The sequence below is a fragment of the Ictidomys tridecemlineatus genome, chromosome 6 (genome assembly GCF_052094955.1).
Source record: "Ictidomys tridecemlineatus isolate mIctTri1 chromosome 6, mIctTri1.hap1, whole genome shotgun sequence".
Taxonomy (NCBI): Eukaryota; Metazoa; Chordata; class Mammalia; order Rodentia; family Sciuridae; genus Ictidomys; species Ictidomys tridecemlineatus.
In genome coordinates, this window is record NC_135482.1 from 132,418,733 (window position 1) to 132,437,388 (window position 18,656).

The 18,656-nt window shown below is 35.9% G+C and overlaps 1 long non-coding RNA gene across 3 annotated transcripts in view; it reads left to right on the forward strand.

Annotated features, from left to right (window-relative positions):
• Positions 1 to 18,656, forward strand: part of LOC110598105 (uncharacterized) — a 177,841-nt gene that overhangs the window by 134,500 nt on the left and 24,685 nt on the right. For 2 of the 3 annotated variants that reach the window (XR_002483913.3, XR_013423304.1), the window contains exon 2: positions 3,161 to 3,367. This is a non-coding gene — a long non-coding RNA (uncharacterized LOC110598105). The remainder of the gene's footprint in view (positions 1 to 3,160; positions 3,368 to 18,656) is intronic. The other variant, XR_013423305.1, reaches the window with a different exon arrangement.

An 18,656-nucleotide genomic window follows, 5' to 3' on the forward strand; every position in this document is an offset into this window, starting at 1 on the left:
TAAAATAGGCATTATTATTGCTGTGGGTATATACGTGACTGCATGACCAATGTGATTCTGCAACCTGTACACTCATAAAAATGAGAAATTATACCCCATCTGATTCAAATGTATGATATGTCAAGATCATTGTACTGTCATGTGTAACTAATTAAAACAAATTAAAAAATTCAAGTAAAAATATATTATACATTTTTTTTCCTAAACACAGTTTTTGAAATTTGATGATTTTTTTTCCTATCATTTTGAGTAGTAAAGTTTTGAGTGGTCAAGAGCCACGTATGGCTAGTGACTTTCATATTGGATGACTCAGGTCCTGGAGATATCTCAACTTTTTATTGTATATTTTCTAACTAATTTACTTAAAAGTCTGCTGTCACTTTACTCTCAAGTTAGAATGACAGTTAAAGTGTACCCTCGGGAAGCCTATGATGTTCCATAGACAACACTATGGTACCTATTTTCCTCATTGCCACCTGTCGGGCCTACCTTGGCAATCACTGGAGGTGTTACAGTTCACCTCAGAGTCACTCTTCAGGCCTTTGCCCAGGACCAGATCTTAAATGGGACTTTTCCACTGGTTGGTGGACCCATAGTCTTTGAAGAGGAAGGGAAGATAACCAATTCCATGACATTTTTTTTTCTGTCTGAAGCACAGAAATTTGGGGAGCAATTTCATTCTAATTCCTGTGCATAACTTTTTTTTTTAAATGACTATGGTCAATGGCTGGTTAAGTCAGCAAAAGAAAGGAGTTTCATCAATCGCTTCCTACACTGAGTCACTGTCCTTTCAACTGTCCACATAAATAAGGACTTTCCCTCCGAAAGGGAGGCTGTCTCATGAAAACTGCCGACTCTGACTCTGGGTTGTGTCATAAATGTGGTTCCAGCACATAGTAGGCAGCTCTCAAATGGATGATGAAATGGAGCAGGCCAAACTACTTTGAGGGGACTTTGATTACCTTGTAAGATAATGTGAGACCCCATTACTTCCATATCGATTTATTTAAAACAAGACGTAATTTGAGGTTATTTTTATGCAATTCTTCAATAGAAAAAAAAGTATAATTTGAAACTTGGCTAATTGAAAAATCTATTGTTTTGGTTCCCTGTGTACCAAATTAAGGAGATTTTACTGTAAATGACTGACATTATTCTTAGACACCATGTTATCTTTTATAGTTCTAGAAAAACTCCTTCTCTCTTATTCCGATTTCCCTTTGATCTGCTGATCCTATCTCTGTCATCCTCACACAGCTTGAAAAGAGTCCTCTCTAGACTTTCATTATGTGAAAATTATTTTCTGGCTGTAATTTTAGGCTCTATTTTAATATCGGTCAGAAGCAGCATCTTAGCTGGATCATCCCTTGCTCAGGGGGATGCCTCATGTAGATTTTTTTTTTTTGTATTTTTTGGATACTGAGGCAATCCTTACATCCCATGCCTGTCCTGGATTCAGAGATCTGTGTTCATTCCCTTAGGCTACAAGCATTTCAAATTCCCATAGGAAGGTGACTCTGCATGGCATCATAGATACAGAAAGCCTGATTTTCACTCTTATTCAAAGAAGAGGAGCCTTCGTTTACTTGACCTTGATTGAATAATCCAAATTACTGCTCACATAACTTTTCTTCTTCTTCCTGGACTATTTGGCGGAGTTGCCTTTCTTATTGTTTCTATTAATAAATCTATTCTCCAGTCACTTATTTATATGTATACTGTCCTGGGGACCCTGATGTTAGTCCTATTAGCTACCACCCAAGGCAACAGCTTATGCAGGAATGATCCACAATGCCCGAGGGAAAGCATCTCATGGCAAAAGTGGCTGCAGCCCCAGCCCTCCAGTCATGGTGCTCCAAGGTGCAGACTTCTTACCCTAAGCAATGAATCTATCCATCATCCTAACACACTTGATTTAAATGTGAGTTGAACCAAAGAAATTTTTGTATACAACTTTTTTCAACATGTGTGATGCAAAGAGGCATTTAGCTTAGCAGTGACTCCTTGTGACATGGGTGAGGACTGTCATGCTGATAGTTTCTCAATATTAATTCCCGAGACACTATTGATATTATAGGATTTTGTGGAATTTTATATTTTTTTTTAATGTCAGTGAAATAGTGCCAATTAAGATTTGGATATGCTCTCTAAGAATCTATTTTGAAATTAGAATTCTATTACAATTCACAATTAGTTTTCCAAGAAAGAGACATCATCTGGCAAAAGAAGGTGTGCTGTGCTTCTACACTGTTTCTTCACTTCCTTATTTTTTTTTTTTTGTGGTGGGTGGGGGGTACTGGGGATTGAACTCAGGGGCACTCAACCACTGAGCCATATCCCCAGCCATATTTTTTTGTATTTCGTATAGAGACAGGGTCTCAGTGAGTTGCTTAGTGCCTCACTTTTGCTGAGGCTGGCTTTGAACTCCCTGTCCTCCTGCCTCAGCCACCCAAGCCCCTGGGATTACAGATGTGTGCCTACACCCAGATTTCAGTGCCCTATTTTATCATGCCTTAGCTTCTTGGCAGCCAATAAAGGTCAGCTGGCCTGGCTAACAAGGCCAAGACAGCACTTTGTTCTGTTTTGACTGATCAGCTTTGCCCCCTAATGGGAACCAACTCACAAATGTATGTTCTCAGTCCAGTCACAGACAGGACCCAGGCAGAAAGTGCAATTGGGTGTGGATCATAGCAAAACCATTGTATTTACTCCGAATAACAATATAGATGTACGTGTCTGTGCAAATTGTAGGCGAATCTCATTCTAATTATTAATTAAGAATTGTAAATTGTATTCAAAATAGACTGACTTCTAATTATCTCACCTAAGCATATTATCTTTCTGGGCCTCAATCTACCAAAGACATGACTTAAGTAATTATTTTACATTACCCATTTTACAAATTTGTAAAAAAAAAAATATGCACTCTTTTAAAGCACATACTAAGAGGTACATTGGTAAGATACAAGTCCCAAATGCATTTGCCGAAAGAAAATGTTGTTTAATCTGTGTTCACTGCAGGTTCTTCAAAGGGTAATAATGAGTCCTCTACCACCTTACAGGACTGTTTAAAGACTAAATGAGAGGACACATGTAAAGACTTTATAACACTGCTTGTGTAAAAGTTTGCAAGGTATTAGTTATTTGCCTATTTTTACAGCAGGTTTTAAAGGAGGCAGCAGACCAATTTGAAGATTTTGAAGAATTGTTTGGATAGACCAATGGAAAACATTTTAAAGCCAATGATACCAACATCATTTTCAACAGCAATAAGCAATTGTACTGATAATCAGCTAGACCTTTGGCAATGGTAACAAGAACCTATTTGTTGTGATTGCATTTCAGCTTCATTTTAGACTAAAATACAGTGAGTATTGAAGATTTTTAATTACTTAATTTATTTTATGAGTGCATTGCAATTATATATAATATTGGGGTTCATTTTAGCATAATCATACAAACATGGAATATAATTTGCTTCACCTCAGTTTCCAGTACTTCTCCTTTATCTCCTGTCCTCCTTCCCCCACCCCCCGTCTTTGCTGGTCTTTCTTGTATTTATTTGTATTTTTTTAAAATTAGTAATTGCTGGGCTTAGTGCCACATGCCTGTAATCCTAGCAGCTCAGGAGGCTGGGGTGGGAGGATAGCGAGTTCAAAGCCAGCCTCAGCAACATAAATGTGCTGAGCAACTTGGTGAGACCCTGTCTCTAAATAAAATATAAAACAGGCTGGGGATGTGGCTCAGTGGTTGAGTGCCCCTGAGTTTGATTTCCTGGCACTTGCCTCCCCCCCCCACAAAAGCCCTCCTATTAGTGCTTTACAGATATACATAAATGTAGAACTCACTGTGGTAGATTCACATATGTACATAATATAGTTTAGCTAATTTAATTTCACCATTCCTTTTTTATTTACCTCCCACCTCGCTCCCCCGCAATCTTCTTCCTCTATTTCACTGATCTCCCTTCTGTTTTCTTAGGATTTCCTCCTTTTTTCCCCCCTTATTTTGGTCTAGATTTTCTTTCTATAGCTATGTATATTTGCTGGAAGAAAAACTCAGGAATCTCTAATGGTGTATTGTCAGCTATGTTTTCCTAATGTGAAATGAAGTTTGAGCTTGTTATCCTAATATGGGTCTGCTGTATCCTAAAAATTTAGTACTCCAAATCAGTGGCTTTTGTGTTGTTTCCAGGGTGGATCCTAGTTAATACTATAATGCAATCTGTAGCAGCAAGTGACAGAAATTATACTATCGTGCAGACTAGTTTGCTTGTATTATCAGCCTTTTATTTTTTTCCTTTGGAAAAATATAGACAGGTAATAATTAAGTCAGAGGCAATGAGGATTTGACAGCCTTGGGATAGTTTTTCCTCAACTAGATAAGTCCTTCCTCAAATCGATAAGATGAGGATTTTTCATTCATCGATTTGATTGTACTCACAATGTTTAAAGTCATCATACCCTTTCTTAGTGCAGTAAGAATATGTGTAGACAATTTATATCGATAAAATGACCTCATTGCAACTTTAGGATTTGTCAGGTTTATTCAGGACCTGTCATCAAAATGAACTGTCTTGTCTTTTAATTCTTACACTTTTTGAACTTATTCTTTCTACTCCTTTTAATTCAGAATATTAAGTTCCAGCTGTAGAACTGAGTTACTATGAATGAAGAAAGGTCCCAATAGCAGCTAACCATTGGTATCTGCATGTTATTTGGACTTGTTCTTAATCTCCTGAACAAATATGGCTCATTAACATTCACTAGTGTCTTATTCCTTTCTGTTACAGAACTAGTATAAGTCTGTAGCGTTCTTCACTGCCTTCTCCTCAAGATAAGGTTTTCATCTATAAGTGGAAGTAGAGGAAATCATTTGAATATCTTAAGCTCATCTCCCCCCAATCTTTTTATTAAAAAAATGTAATTCTCTACTGAGACAATTTTGGCTCCAGAAGACACTTCAAAATGTCTGAAGGCATTTGTGACTGTCACAACTGGGGCAGGGGTGCCACTCACATTTAGTGGGTAGAGGCCAGGGAATCTGTCAAACATGTAAAAGACAGCTGCTCACAGGAAAGGATTATCATTACCTGCTCCAAAAGGTCAGTGACTCCCTGGTTGTGAAATCCAGTTCTAAAATGTCTCTTTATTGCAATAAGCTAGAGTTTAGATTTAGATTTCAAAATATTCAGACAAACTTCCTAAATCTCTATCTCCTTTACCCACAAAGAATTAGACATGATTTTTAAGATATCTCAGCCAAAATATTATTGACATTGTATTGGAGGTTTTGTTTTTGTTTTGGAAAGAAGATAATGTAAATAAAATAGAAATATATGATATGTATGTTCTACCTTCAAAGTGATATTTTAATTATGAAAATGGAGCTGGATATTTGAAATCTTACTTTTATAAAGTATCTTTTCATTAAAATAATCGAGAGAATTCCTTATTTTAGGGCTTTACTAAGTCAATAAGATTGGGCTATTTATCAGAATTTATTTCCTTTTCTTTAGAAGTGTGATGCTTCCACCTCTTTAAAAAAATGCATGCTGTTTAAAAACTGACAATTGAATCCTTTTATCTAATCTCTGACTATGATCATATGAAATTTAAGAAAATGCAAGTTATAGTGACTCTTAGGGAAACATCCTATATCATAGAAAACCACACACAGACACAAATCAACAAAGAAATGCACACCCCCACACTGGCATTTGAGGAAAAGTGTGTGTGTGTGTTTGTGTGTGTGTGTGTGTATTTGTAAACCAAACATAAAATACGCTTCTAGGCAATTTTCTATTGAGCATCCAAGTTGTGTTGAATGTTCCATTTCTAACTCTTAAGTCAATTTATGGGAAGGGTGTGTAAAAGCACTTTAGTGAAGAAAACCAGTGATCGCAATGCATCAAAGTTAAGCGGTAGCTGGGTTATCACTGTGTGAAAAATCACATAAACATTTCACATATAAAATATTATTCATCAGGGCAAAAACCTCTAAGGGGCTGAAAGATAACAATGGTATCTTGAAACCTTGTTTTTTTTTTTAAGAGAAGGGAAAATATATTCTACAACTGAGATGGAATCTGTGGTCATCTAGTCGGCATGACAACGAGGTAAGGGATGAGTATAATTGAGAAGAAAATTAGCAAACCTTAAATATCTGCCTCTGCAATATCATTACCCATAAACTTGCCCTTTTTCCACCCTCTTTTCCCCCAGGACCGATGTCCCACATCTGAACCGAAGGAGATGTGTGCTTTCTAACAGCTAAATCAACAAGGTCTCACATGAGTAGTGCTGTGCGGTGTGGTTGACTGATTTCATGAAAAACTAATCATGTATTCATCATTGAGATCAAACACTTCCCAAGTAATTATCATCCAAACCCAATCTGATAGGACCTGAAAAAGTGGCACTGCTGATATAATCACAGGCTGAGCAGAGTAGTTCGCTTAGCTTTTGTAAACCTTGGGTTGGAAGGCACAAAACTGAAATTGTATTTTATAATTAAGAGAGGTAAAGTTGGCAGGCTGCAATCAGTTATTTCCATTAATCGTAACCATTTTAGATTGCCTGGGTATTTACTAGAACACATTGAAAATTGATTTTTTCGTATATAGTCTTGGAACATTTTTTTGATCTCAAAAGAAAAATGTAAAGATTTTTTTTTAAAATTAAGATATGATCCCTGTGTATATGCACTATGAAATTGCCATATCACTTCCATAGTTTCCTTGTGTTGACTTTGAGCTATCATATTATTTTTTGATAAAGGGCTATTATTATATTGAATTGCATGTCATTACAAAATGATTGTTTTCAGAAAATTTTATTTTAGCTTTATGTCTGGGATTGTAAACAAAGATAAATATATAGAACATTTAAATGCTTTACAAAATTCTTCCAAACTATCACTATGAATGCTTTTACATGTCACGCAGAATGCTGTTCCTATGTTATTTACTTCATTTTGTCCTCAAAGAGCTTATTAAGGGAGATCAAATTATAACTCCCATTTACTAATGAGGAAACCAAGCCATAGGGATACCATGAGTCTTGCTCAAGATCACAAATAATAAGGGGTAAAGCTGCAACATGATCCCAGGGCTCATGTTCTGCCATGCGTCCCTGACAATTTTTAGTCTTAGGGTATGAAGTATTTTTTGAAGAACTTTCTACATGCCAGGGATTGAACTATATAATTTATGTATCATATATTATTCTTTAATTCTCAAAACAATTTGAATTTGATTGTATGTCACCATTTGCCAATGAGGCAAAAGACTTTGAAACATTAAGACATTTGAAATTCAGAAAGAGAAAATATCTGATATTGGAAATCGGATCTGGTTCAAATCTTTGCTCTACTGATGGTGGCCTGGGGCAAGTTTCTACATGTGTTTTTTTTTTGTTTTTGTTTTATTTTAGTTGTCAATGGACCATTTTATATTTTTATTTATTTATATGTGGTGCTGAGAATCGAACCCATGGCCTCATACTTGCTAGGCAAGCACTCTACCACTGAGTCACAACCTCAGCACCAAAAGCTCTGGTTTTTAATTTGTGTATTGGTGATAATCCTTATTGTCAGAGTTAACAGAAGTAGAGCTAATTAGGTCAAGGCTTCACCATTGCACCTACAAAGAGTGGAGAGAACTTTGGTAATGCAGTTGTCCAGCGCCCAGCAACCAGTCAGCCACAAAGGATCTATTTTGCAAGTCATTTGGACTCCAGATATTAGCCTGAAAGATCAGCAGAGCTACTGTCACAATTACTTTATTTTCGTGAGTACAAAAATCATCACCACATCCCAAGCAGCAAGAGGATGTTTATCCAAATATCATGCCACTCTGGAAAAACATACATAACCTAAAGTTTAGCAAATTACATCACATTTTCTTAATCACAGATTACCACATGAGATGCTTAATATATTTTATTATTGATTTTTTAAACCCAGTATGTTAAAATTGTTTTATCATAGTTCTCCATTTTCACCCCCTTTTTAGAGTAATTAATAAATCATGAACAAAAAAACACTGATGAAATCCTGGAAGAACTTTTAATAGATATTTTGAAAACATTTTGTTTATAGTACAGAACATACTATATTAATAGTTTCTTAATATAAGTAATTGGTTTTATAAACCTAAATACTCACATTTTGTAATTTTTTAAAAGGACAACTATGACACATTCTTTATATTTTGTGAATTTCTATTCTTTGTTTAAGATTAAATACAATTATGCAATGAATTTCCTTAATTTAGAAAGCTTACTTTATCATCCATTTTTCAATTCCTTTCATTTATTGTTAACACTAACCAAACTCTATTTCATGTAGCCACATTGAATTTTAAATTCCTTTATCAAATTCAACAGTGTGGATTAAATATCTACTATGTACTAAGCATATGGAAAGCACCTTATGTATTTCTTACAGAATTAGGGTGTGTATAATTGGAAATTCTAAGAATAAAAATCTTCACCAAAGAGAAGTTTTACTTGTTTAGATAAGAGTTTTAAAAAACAATTTAGAAATTTATTTCTTAGGTAGAGACATGAATATTTCTTTCATATTTCACTTATTTAAAATCTCTTTGTAAGAGAAAATCACTTATCAGAAAACCTTTTAAGAATCACCACTGACAAATGGAAACCTATGCATTTACTCATGAAGTCCCTTAAACTCAAGCCCTGTGGGAATATCTATTACACACACACACACACACACACACACACACACACACACAGAGTTCACATTAGATCTCCTTCTAGCCAAAAGTTATTTTTGCCTCTCACAAAATAAATCAACTACTTAACTGAGAAAAATCTTTTTCTCATTGCATCATTTGTTAATGGCTTACATTCATGTGGATCAAAGAGTCCACTGATCTCTCTACCAGTTAGATGCAAACACTTTAAATTTTTAGGCAGGATTAATATATTTGGTCTATGGTTTAGGGGCTTAATTGGTTTTTAGTTGAAGAAAAAAGTACTTCCTAAGGCTACATCATATTAAGTATGCCTAGAAGTATATTCATGTCCCAGAAAGGCAATGTTAGTGTTGATTTTTTGGATTTAAAATTTGAGTTTGATAAACATGTTGAATATATAATAATACTGCTAATGTATTAATAGCAAAAGCACCATTTAAACTGTTATCTCTTAAATATTTCTGAACAGAAAATATTTGGTGAGTTAAAATAATTTCAACTGCCATTATACAGTGTAATTTTTTGAGAGAGAGAGAGAGAGAGAGAGAGAGAGAGAGAGAGAGAGAGAGAGAACTTTTAAATATTTATTTATTTATTAGTTTTCGGCAGACACAGCATCTTTGTTTGTATGTGGTGCTGAGGTTGGAACCTGGGACACATGCATGCCAGGCAAGTGCGCTACCGCTTGAGCCACATCCCCAGCCCAGTGTAATTTTTAAAGTACTGTTTTTCTTTTTAACTTTAGATGTTTAAACATACCTTTTAAATTCTGCTTTTCTTCAAATTCTTTTTAGATGGGTATTTGTGAGTTCCAAAATATCTGAAAACAGTTCAGACCTTATAAATGATCTCAGTATTTGTATTACATTTGGTAGATGGTATCTAATGAGTAAAGTAGCTGGTTTTATTCATATGCATTTATGATTCTATCAACTAGTATTTGATTATAAAGCAATTTACCTTGCTATTATGGAACCCCCATAAGAAACATGGAATATGTTTGCGATTCAGACATTTCACAAAAACAAACTCTTGTGATCTCAGTCCACCTTAGGGACTAAAAGTACTCAAGTTGAAGAGTAGCTTAACCAAAAATGTCCAAATGTTTGATCTCTGAAGTAACGGGACTATATATGTTTCAACATTTGAAAGTGATATCTATAATAAGTGGAATCATGTGAAGGAGGAGAGGGTTTTAGATGTAGGATGATGGTGGCCCCTTTATGTTGGAGACATTGCCAAGTCAAACACTAGGTCTTGGTATTGAATTGACTCAGTAGATCACTGCCAGTTTTAACCTACAAAACACAAAAAGTCAAATGAATTTCTAAAAGGTTGGTGATGACAATTACATGACTCAATTCCTCTTAATTGGGCTTTGAATGGTGCAGATATTGTGTGTTGTCTCATAGTATCATTCTTATCCATTTATCTATAAAGGGATATTCTTATTTGATGTAACATTTAACAGCAAGTGGCAACAAAATGCTGTTAGAACTTTTACTCCCATTACGTTAAGAGGTTATATGCTGAAACATTCACAAAAAGAAACCATGTTTAAGTGGCTACAGAGTATGCATGTTATGGGGATAGCTTCAGTAGTTATGCTCCTGTACCCTATGGTCTTGTAAGTACCTTATGTTAATTTTTCTAGAATTACAATGCAATTCTTTGACTTCTTCCAGTGTGCTTTCTAGTGCTTACTTTTTGCTGGAAGTCGTTTAACAGCAAATGCTGTGGGTCTGGTGGAAGAGCTGTGTGTTCTCTGTGGTGTTCCCAAGGGTTCCCTTTCATTACAGACATCTGCATAACTGAAAACACAAGAGATTGATTCTGGGGCTGTGGGGACCAACTACAAGTAAAACTAAGATAAACACTAAGAAGAGATTTAAAATCCCCAGAACTACTGTAATGAGAGTGGTAGATTATCCTATGGGGTAAGCAAGAAAAGCTCTTCAAGAACTATAAATGGGAAAAGAAAGTGGAAGAATCTGGTGGATATCATTAAAATGAGAGAATTCCCAATGCAAACAGGAAGACAAAACATATCATAGAGAAGGTGCATGCAGAAAAAGGAGGAAAGACAGGATTTCTGAGACAAAGAGGCAAAAACACCTGAGTCAGCCTGAAATGATCTAGAAAGATTTGGGTGAACAGAGGGAGCAAGAAGCAATAGTAAAGAAAAAACAGAAATATCACAATGTTTTTATCTCCTTAAAATCTTAAGCCAGATCACCACCAGAAGCTAGGTAGGACTGGTTTTGGGGTTTTGGAAAAGTACTTTTTGCTCTATGAATTCATTGGCTTGTTATTATTTTAATCCTTCATTGATTTTTGTCCTAAAAATTACTTCTCTACATTTCACTATGAAATAAAATATACGCTCCCCAGACTGTTTTTGATGCCTTAACTTTACCAAACCATCTTCCTTTTTAAACCACTGTTATGGTTTGGGTATGAAATATCTTCCACCCAAAAGCTCATGTGATGATTCAGGATATAGAATGATCAGATCATGAGAGCTGTGACCTAATCAGTGGATTAATCCATTTAATGGATTAATAATTTAAGTAGACTACTGAGTGGTTCCTGCAGGCAGGTGTGGTGTGGTTGGAAGGTTTAGGTCACTGGGGCATGCCCTTGGGGTTTCTATTTTATCCCTGACTCCTTGCCCTCTCTTTACTCTGCTTTCCGACTATCATAAGCTGAGCAGCCCTCTTCTGTTATATCCTTACACCATGATGTTCTCCCTCATTTTCTTCAGTCCAAAGTAATGGAGGTGGTAGACCATGGACTGCCACCTCTGAAATCGTAAGCCCAAATAAACTTTTCCTCCTCCGAGTTGTTGTCGGATGTTTTAGTCACAGCGATGAAAAGCTGTCTAACATAACCACATTCCCAGAAGCCTGTGATGTTTAAAGCCATTCTGAGAAAAACAAAAGAAAGAAAAACAAAACTCTTTATGTCTGGTAGAAAAAAAATTAGTAAAAATGACTTTCCTCTAGCCAGTGGTGAGTACATTTTCAGCCAGTGAGTCCTCTCTAATTACCTGATGACATTTGAGTTGAAACTCTATAGAGATTTTTACTTTTCATGATGCCAGTTGGGAATGTTCAGATCATTATATTTATGAGATTATTCCATTAAATTAGGTTTTCACCCAGGTGAAACAAGAGAGGAGGATATTTTTAAAGCCTACCTATATTGGTTTTGCAGAACTGCTCGGGGAGAGCTTCTCATGCTGGGAAGTTGAATAACATCATTTCTGCCTACTGGGGCTCCCTTACTCATTTATTTACCATCTTTTAAAACTGTATCTTAATTTAAAAGCTGTCATTACAAACTGTAAAACAAGATAAATAAATAAAGCCATCAACAGATATTGCCATACACAGCAGAACATTCAAAGGCCTATGTAAAATAAATAGAAACAGGGAAGTCCACATGACACTAGCCTGAGTTCATTATTCTTAGAGCTATTGAAAAAAATCAATATAAATCACTTGTATTCATGGTAAGTCCACATGTATTGTATTTAGTACTCACCAGAGTAAAGCTCCATGGTCTAACTGAATTGCTTTTACATTTGATTTTAGCCTCTGATTGCCAACCCCCCCCAAAAAAAATCCCCCTCCTAAATAATCTATCTTCTAGGTGTCTGTAAATTAGCTTTTAGATGCCTCTTCTCTTAAACAGTAGGTACCAAAGTCTATTTTGTTATAAAATAGAAAGTTGTGCCTTCAAAATTATGACTTTTGGCTTTTTTAGTTTTATGAGCCCGGTATGCCCAACTCCTGAGACTGTGCTTTGCCAAGGGAACCTCAGTTCGAAACTGTCAATGCTTTTAGGTCATCTGTGCACAAAAATCATGGTCTTTCCCTGATGTGCATTTAATATCTGTTACTAAGAGATTCAGAAATTACCTAGCTTGGCTTTTCCAAGGCACTAGTGAGAACTAGTATTTCTACTTTACCTTTTAAGAAAGTCAAACTCAGAGGTTTTCTCTTTTGTTGTCTGCTTTCTACCTCTGTAAGAGGGAGAGAGAACCAGTTTTCAGGAATGCATTTTGTGGAACATTGGAGTTTCATTTTATTAAGACTATATATAGCTCTTGGTGCTGTAACATATTTTACTATCATCTACTGATAATTAGTTATTTAATTAGATTCCGAGAATACAAAAGTGTTTTCACTGGGGATGCTCTGCTTCTCAAATGATCATTCCTGAAAAGATGACATTAGAAACAGAAATCACATTGAGTTTTTTTAATTCTTATCTGAACCAGAAAAATAAAAACCTCTTTAAAATAACAATAATTTTTTATATAGCCTATGATCATTTCTAGTGATCTGAAAAGAATGGCAACCCTTGATAATTTGAGTTATTAAAGGATTCATTTATCAATAGCAACCCTTGATAATTTGGGTTATTAAAGGATTTATTTTTTTCCTAGTCCACAAATTGAATCTAAGGCTCATTTCTTGTTGCTTTTCATTTTATTTAAATCAAAGAAAGTTTTAGGACTCCATGTCCCATCTGTCCCTTTGCTTTTAAAGTAGAAATCTAGATAAACTATTTTTAAGCATGACCATATTAGATTTTTTCCAAAATTACTTTTCCACATTTCACAGGTGGAAAAACTGAGACCAATCCTGCACCTCATAATCATTCAGGTGTTATAAAGGGGGCTACAATTTTAATCACTGGGTGCCAGTTTATTAGTAAATGAACATGGTTTTTCCTATACAAAGAAAATGTGCTGGTATCCTAATAAGGACTATGATTATCTGCCTGCCTTTCTGTTAACTTATTGTGTTGTATTAATTTAATTTGTAGGTGATTGGGATAGGAGGAATTCACACAAGAAGTAACTATAACTGTGCTGAATAAGATCTAGATAATTTCTATAGATATTCAATATAAAAAGGAACCACAATTTCCTGCTTTTTTATATACATAAAATCTGGTCTTTCTCTGCTATGCATTTAATATCTGCTACTAAGAGATTTAGAAATTACCTAGCCCAAATGAGAAATAGTCAGATTCACTTATGGGCACACATGAGTTCAAATAGACATCAGGTTGCCCATGTTGCTATCTGTTTTGGTTTCTTTTCCTCTTTTTTATTTTGAAATTCAACTACTGGTGTTATTCTGGGGGTCAGAGGTATTTGAAATACAGGGTGGATTAGTCTGTCCCCTGTCTGTCACAGAAATAAAAAAAAAAGGATAGTTCTAGGTTTTGATATACCTTCACTAAAGTACATCCACCTGGCCAGGTTGTTTTTCAGTACCAACAATGGTTTATTGTTTAACTTCTATATGACAGATAGTCAGTGCTGAATGGATATTCCCTTACTTACTTATTTTTTTTACAGTTTTATAACTTTGATGACCTTTGGTTAGTTCTCATTCACATTAATTGCCTATAGATTTTTAAAATTTAATTATCTCTTATATCTTTGGTCTAGGTGGCCTTGTTGGCTCTGGTATCAATGCACATATCTATACTCCTCTTTTGTGGCAATTTTTCGGAATGTCTTTGGCAAGATTCTTGAAGGCCACTGCATGGATGTGCTTGTGAATGCTGATGGTATATACCTGGCACAATGGCCCTTTTCTGTGCCCTTCTTTGTGGGAACCAATCTCCTAGACCAAAGATGGAAGAGAGGAACACAGGGTAACTTACAAGAAGGCTCCCTTAACTACATTGTGATTAGCAGGCATCACCTACCATTCCTTGTTAGTAGAAGTTGGTTGGACTTTTAATCGTTCACTTGAGTTTATTTACCAAAGGATTTTGGCTTGAATCTTTCCTTGGGAGGTGTTGGAGAGATGGCTTGATCAACTCAGTGTCCTCGGAGTCATGGGAAGTGAAGTAATCATACCAATTGTAAGAAGGTATTCTAATCATCAGGCTGTATTTCCACAGAAATGTACATTTGTTTCTACCACTTTAACCTTCGGGCACAGAAGAACAGCTGTGAGCCTGGTGCGGAACAGACCTGGGTATGAACCTCGGTGTAGCTGTTGTCTAGCCAACTGACCTTAGACGAGAGTTCCATAAACTTTCTGAGCCTTAGTTTTCTTACCTCTAAATGAAGATATGATGCTTTTTTTCTATAGGTATTTGTAATAATTAGTTAACCTATATTAGGTTCAATGTCTATTCCACTATAACAGCTCAGCATAGGGGGCTATAAATTTTTCAATGTTGTTATCCCCTTCTTCAATTCTGAAGTTCTTAAATATAGAAACCATATATGTCATTTCTTTTTCTTTCCAAGAGGCTAGTATGTCAAGAGCAGAATGAACACCCAATAAATGTTCGGTCAACAAATGAAGTTAATCACCCAGAAGAATTGTAGCCAGGCTTGGCTTAAGAACACACATGAGGCAAGGTTTTTGAGGCTTACTCTATAGTGGCTGTTTCTGTTTTTATTTTTTGTTTGGAGATTTTTACAGAAAGAGAATCAACCACTCATAGCAGGTGTATTTTTTTTTCTTTTTTGGTACTCCGCTGAGTCACAGAATAAGAAAGAAGGCACATTAAGTTTTACCAGTACCACAAGCTCTTAAAATGATGGTAGAGTGTACACTGCAAAATGGGGATTTAAGGTGTGCCATGTTTTGTTTTTAGAGTATCAAAATGTATGAAGAAAAAAATGGGTGGTGCGAAGTTTCATTTTCCAGTAGATGTAATGGAAGAAAATTGTACTTCACTTTTTTGTATCACCTTCTGGCATTCTCAGGAGGTAAAACTGGCCTGGAGGATGAAGTAATCTGTTCTCGTATGTTGCTAGACACTGAGGCGGTACATGAATGGTCACACAGGGAAAGTGAAACACATATTTGAGTGCATAGGTAACATTAATGCTTTCTTGGGTTCTTGAGTAATGAATCTATTATTATTATTATTGTTATTTTTGCAGTGGACAAATGGTCTCAGGGATAGTCAGCATGCCACCATTTTGTCAAGGGAAAAGTCAAGCATAATTAGTTTTATTTTGTGTGGTGGCAGATCCTTTCTGTGAAAGCAAGAGAGGGGTTGGGTACTTAAGATCAGTTTCTCTAAAACAGCTAATTAAACCTAGGAAGCTAATCAACAAGACAGTGGAGATTTTAAGAAGCTAATCAACAAGAACTTCAGAATCCTATCAGGCTGCTTTCTCTGGGTAGGTAACATCACCAACCATGGGAATTTTTCTGGAATCCAGCTTATGTGGCCAAATGATGTATTCTGACTTCATGGATAGTGGGTGAAGTCATGCCAGACTTTATTGGCATGGACACTTCTCTTCCTAAAAGACTCTTCCCTCTCTTAGTGTACCATGTAGTGTTGGATTCTGGTGGTTGCTACAAAGTCCCAGAAAGACACACTTGTGGTTCCTACTATAGGACTTGGCTCTGGGAAGGCCCAAGGCCTTAGTCATGGCCAGAATACCATCTTGCCAAAAATCTGACTCTGCAACTCCACTATTAGGAGGAAAACCAGCAGGTAACCGCAACCTCACGGATACTGATGAGAACACTGTGGACTCTATAAGGGGTGCAGAGGACGAGCTTTGGCAAGAGAGCTTCTTATCCGTGGGATTTGGAGAGATGACAGCATAGACAAGGGAGTTGACTTCTTCATTAGCAGCCCAGCCCTTATGTTCTCCTAAGAGGGTTCTTATAATATTCAAGGCAGAAACTCTGGTTTGAAGACAATGAAAGGGGCAAAGGTTTATTGAATGCTTTTAAGGGGTGGGTACTTGAACTGGGCTAGGTACTTGTATGCATCAGAGCAGGAGGTCTTGGACAGCTAAGTTGGGAGCACTGCATATGAACTTGGGTGGTTTCGGGTACCTCTGTAGATATGGCTATACACAATTTTCACCTACATCATGAGGTATTGGCTTATGTGAGTAATGTCGTGACCTACACAGGTTTAAAAGGCAAAATCCACTCATGCATTGACTGTGAAAGATGGTCTGCAGCTAAGATTTCACCAACAATGTTTTATTGAGGGATTTATCTCTTGCTTCACATTATTCAGGTGTGGATGGCCAAAGGCTCTCATATAAAACAAAGTGATTTGAAAGAACAATGATTCAGGGAAATTTGTGGATGTGGTTCTAATTCTGCCCTGTAATGTGCTTTCTCCACTTGTTTCCATCTCAGATGAGGAAAATAAATAAGAATTCCGTGAGAGAGGAAGGATATGTAGGATGCAAGAACACTTCATGGTTCTTTTTTTTTCCCTGCTATAAAATAGGAAAAATGAAAATATCCACCCTTGTGTGGAATAAGTATCAGAGAAAGAGTGCATGCCATGGGCCTAGCATAATGCTTGAGATATTTAGTGTTCAGTCAATGACAACCATTTAAATTTTTTTTGAAAGGTGATCATAAACTTTAGAGACTGATAACTGTGGCTCCAGTCCCAGTCTTACTGCTGCTCACTGGTCCTATGACCCTAGAAAGTTACTTTGTAAGCATTGGTTTTCTAATCTATAACATGGGAATAAGATCAGTACATATCTCACAGAAATATGACAAGTTTGCATAGATAAAAATTCATTAACTAATGGAAATAATAATAACATTACACATTGGGGTTGTAAGGGTTAAAGACGGATTGGCCTATAATAAGCACTCATACCATTAACTGTTATTAGAAATTAGATCCACAAACCACCTGCTTACCCTGGAAGTGGCTATTGAAGGAGGGTATGTCTGGCAGGGCCATCATGATGATTTTTGTAGCAATTAGCATTCATCTCTATGAATATGAGTAACATAGGATCTGATAGTATGAGTCTTTTCATTGCTAGTTTGATCACAGAGACACACCTTCTTTGTGACCATAAGGGCATTGGTTGACCTCCCTGTGCCTTAAGGCATGTAGACATATGCCTTTTGCCTAGCTTCAAAAGCTCATCACTTACATGGCCCTTTTGAAGTTGGGCGTATGTTCTACAGAGTGCACAGTGTGGCCAGAGGCAAATCTGGCTCTTTGTTTAAAAAAAGAAAAAAGGCCAAGGTAGCATATTGGTTGCTGATCACATGAACTCAAGAAAGCCCTCCTGAGTCTGTGTTTATCTGTAAACCTATGTGTGCTTCCAGGTATATGTATATGTATAAATTATGTGCATATGTGTATGTACATATGCATACATATGTGAAAATATGTATAAAACACATGTACACAAATGTATGTCCATGTAAACTATTCATTAAATGCATTTAGCAAAGTCTTTCTAATTTTATAGTTGTCCAGATTAGCATATATATTTGAAAATGCAAAACATAATGTCATAAAATTATTTTGTGATATTTTCTAAATAAAAGAAAGATTATTCTAGAATAATTTAAGTCTTTAGAACACAATTCTTTATGACCTTGAACAGCTAATTAAAGCTTTATGCATATACAAACAAAGTGAAAGTCAGAACTGAATATCGTGTATCATGGAAATCTAAATCCATCCCTTCACCTCTCACACAATGGAAAGTACTGTAGCAAAAGTGAATTTTAGGACAATGAGTTCTAGATTTTTTTCAAGTAATGATCATATTGTCCTATTAGGGAAGGTTCCAAAGTTTTCTATCTTTTGAAAAGAGGAAGAGTAAAGAAACACCTATTCTTTGGGTATGCAGAAGCATAATGAGATTGTTCTTTACTGGAATAGTAAAGAGACACTTTGTTACTGTAGTTTCAGCCTGATTTTGGCCTTAAATTTAGATAATGTGTGTGCCCAGCAAGCAGCTATTTATACAGGTGTGAAAGAGTACCTAGACCTAACCTACACACCTGAAACAACATTTTCTAGTTATCCATGTATCAGCCACTTACAGTGATCATTTTAATGTAAAGGTATTGAAAGCAACACAGTATTTTCAGAATGTGCATAATATTTATTTAGACCCTTATGGAAGAAGTGGGAACTGCTT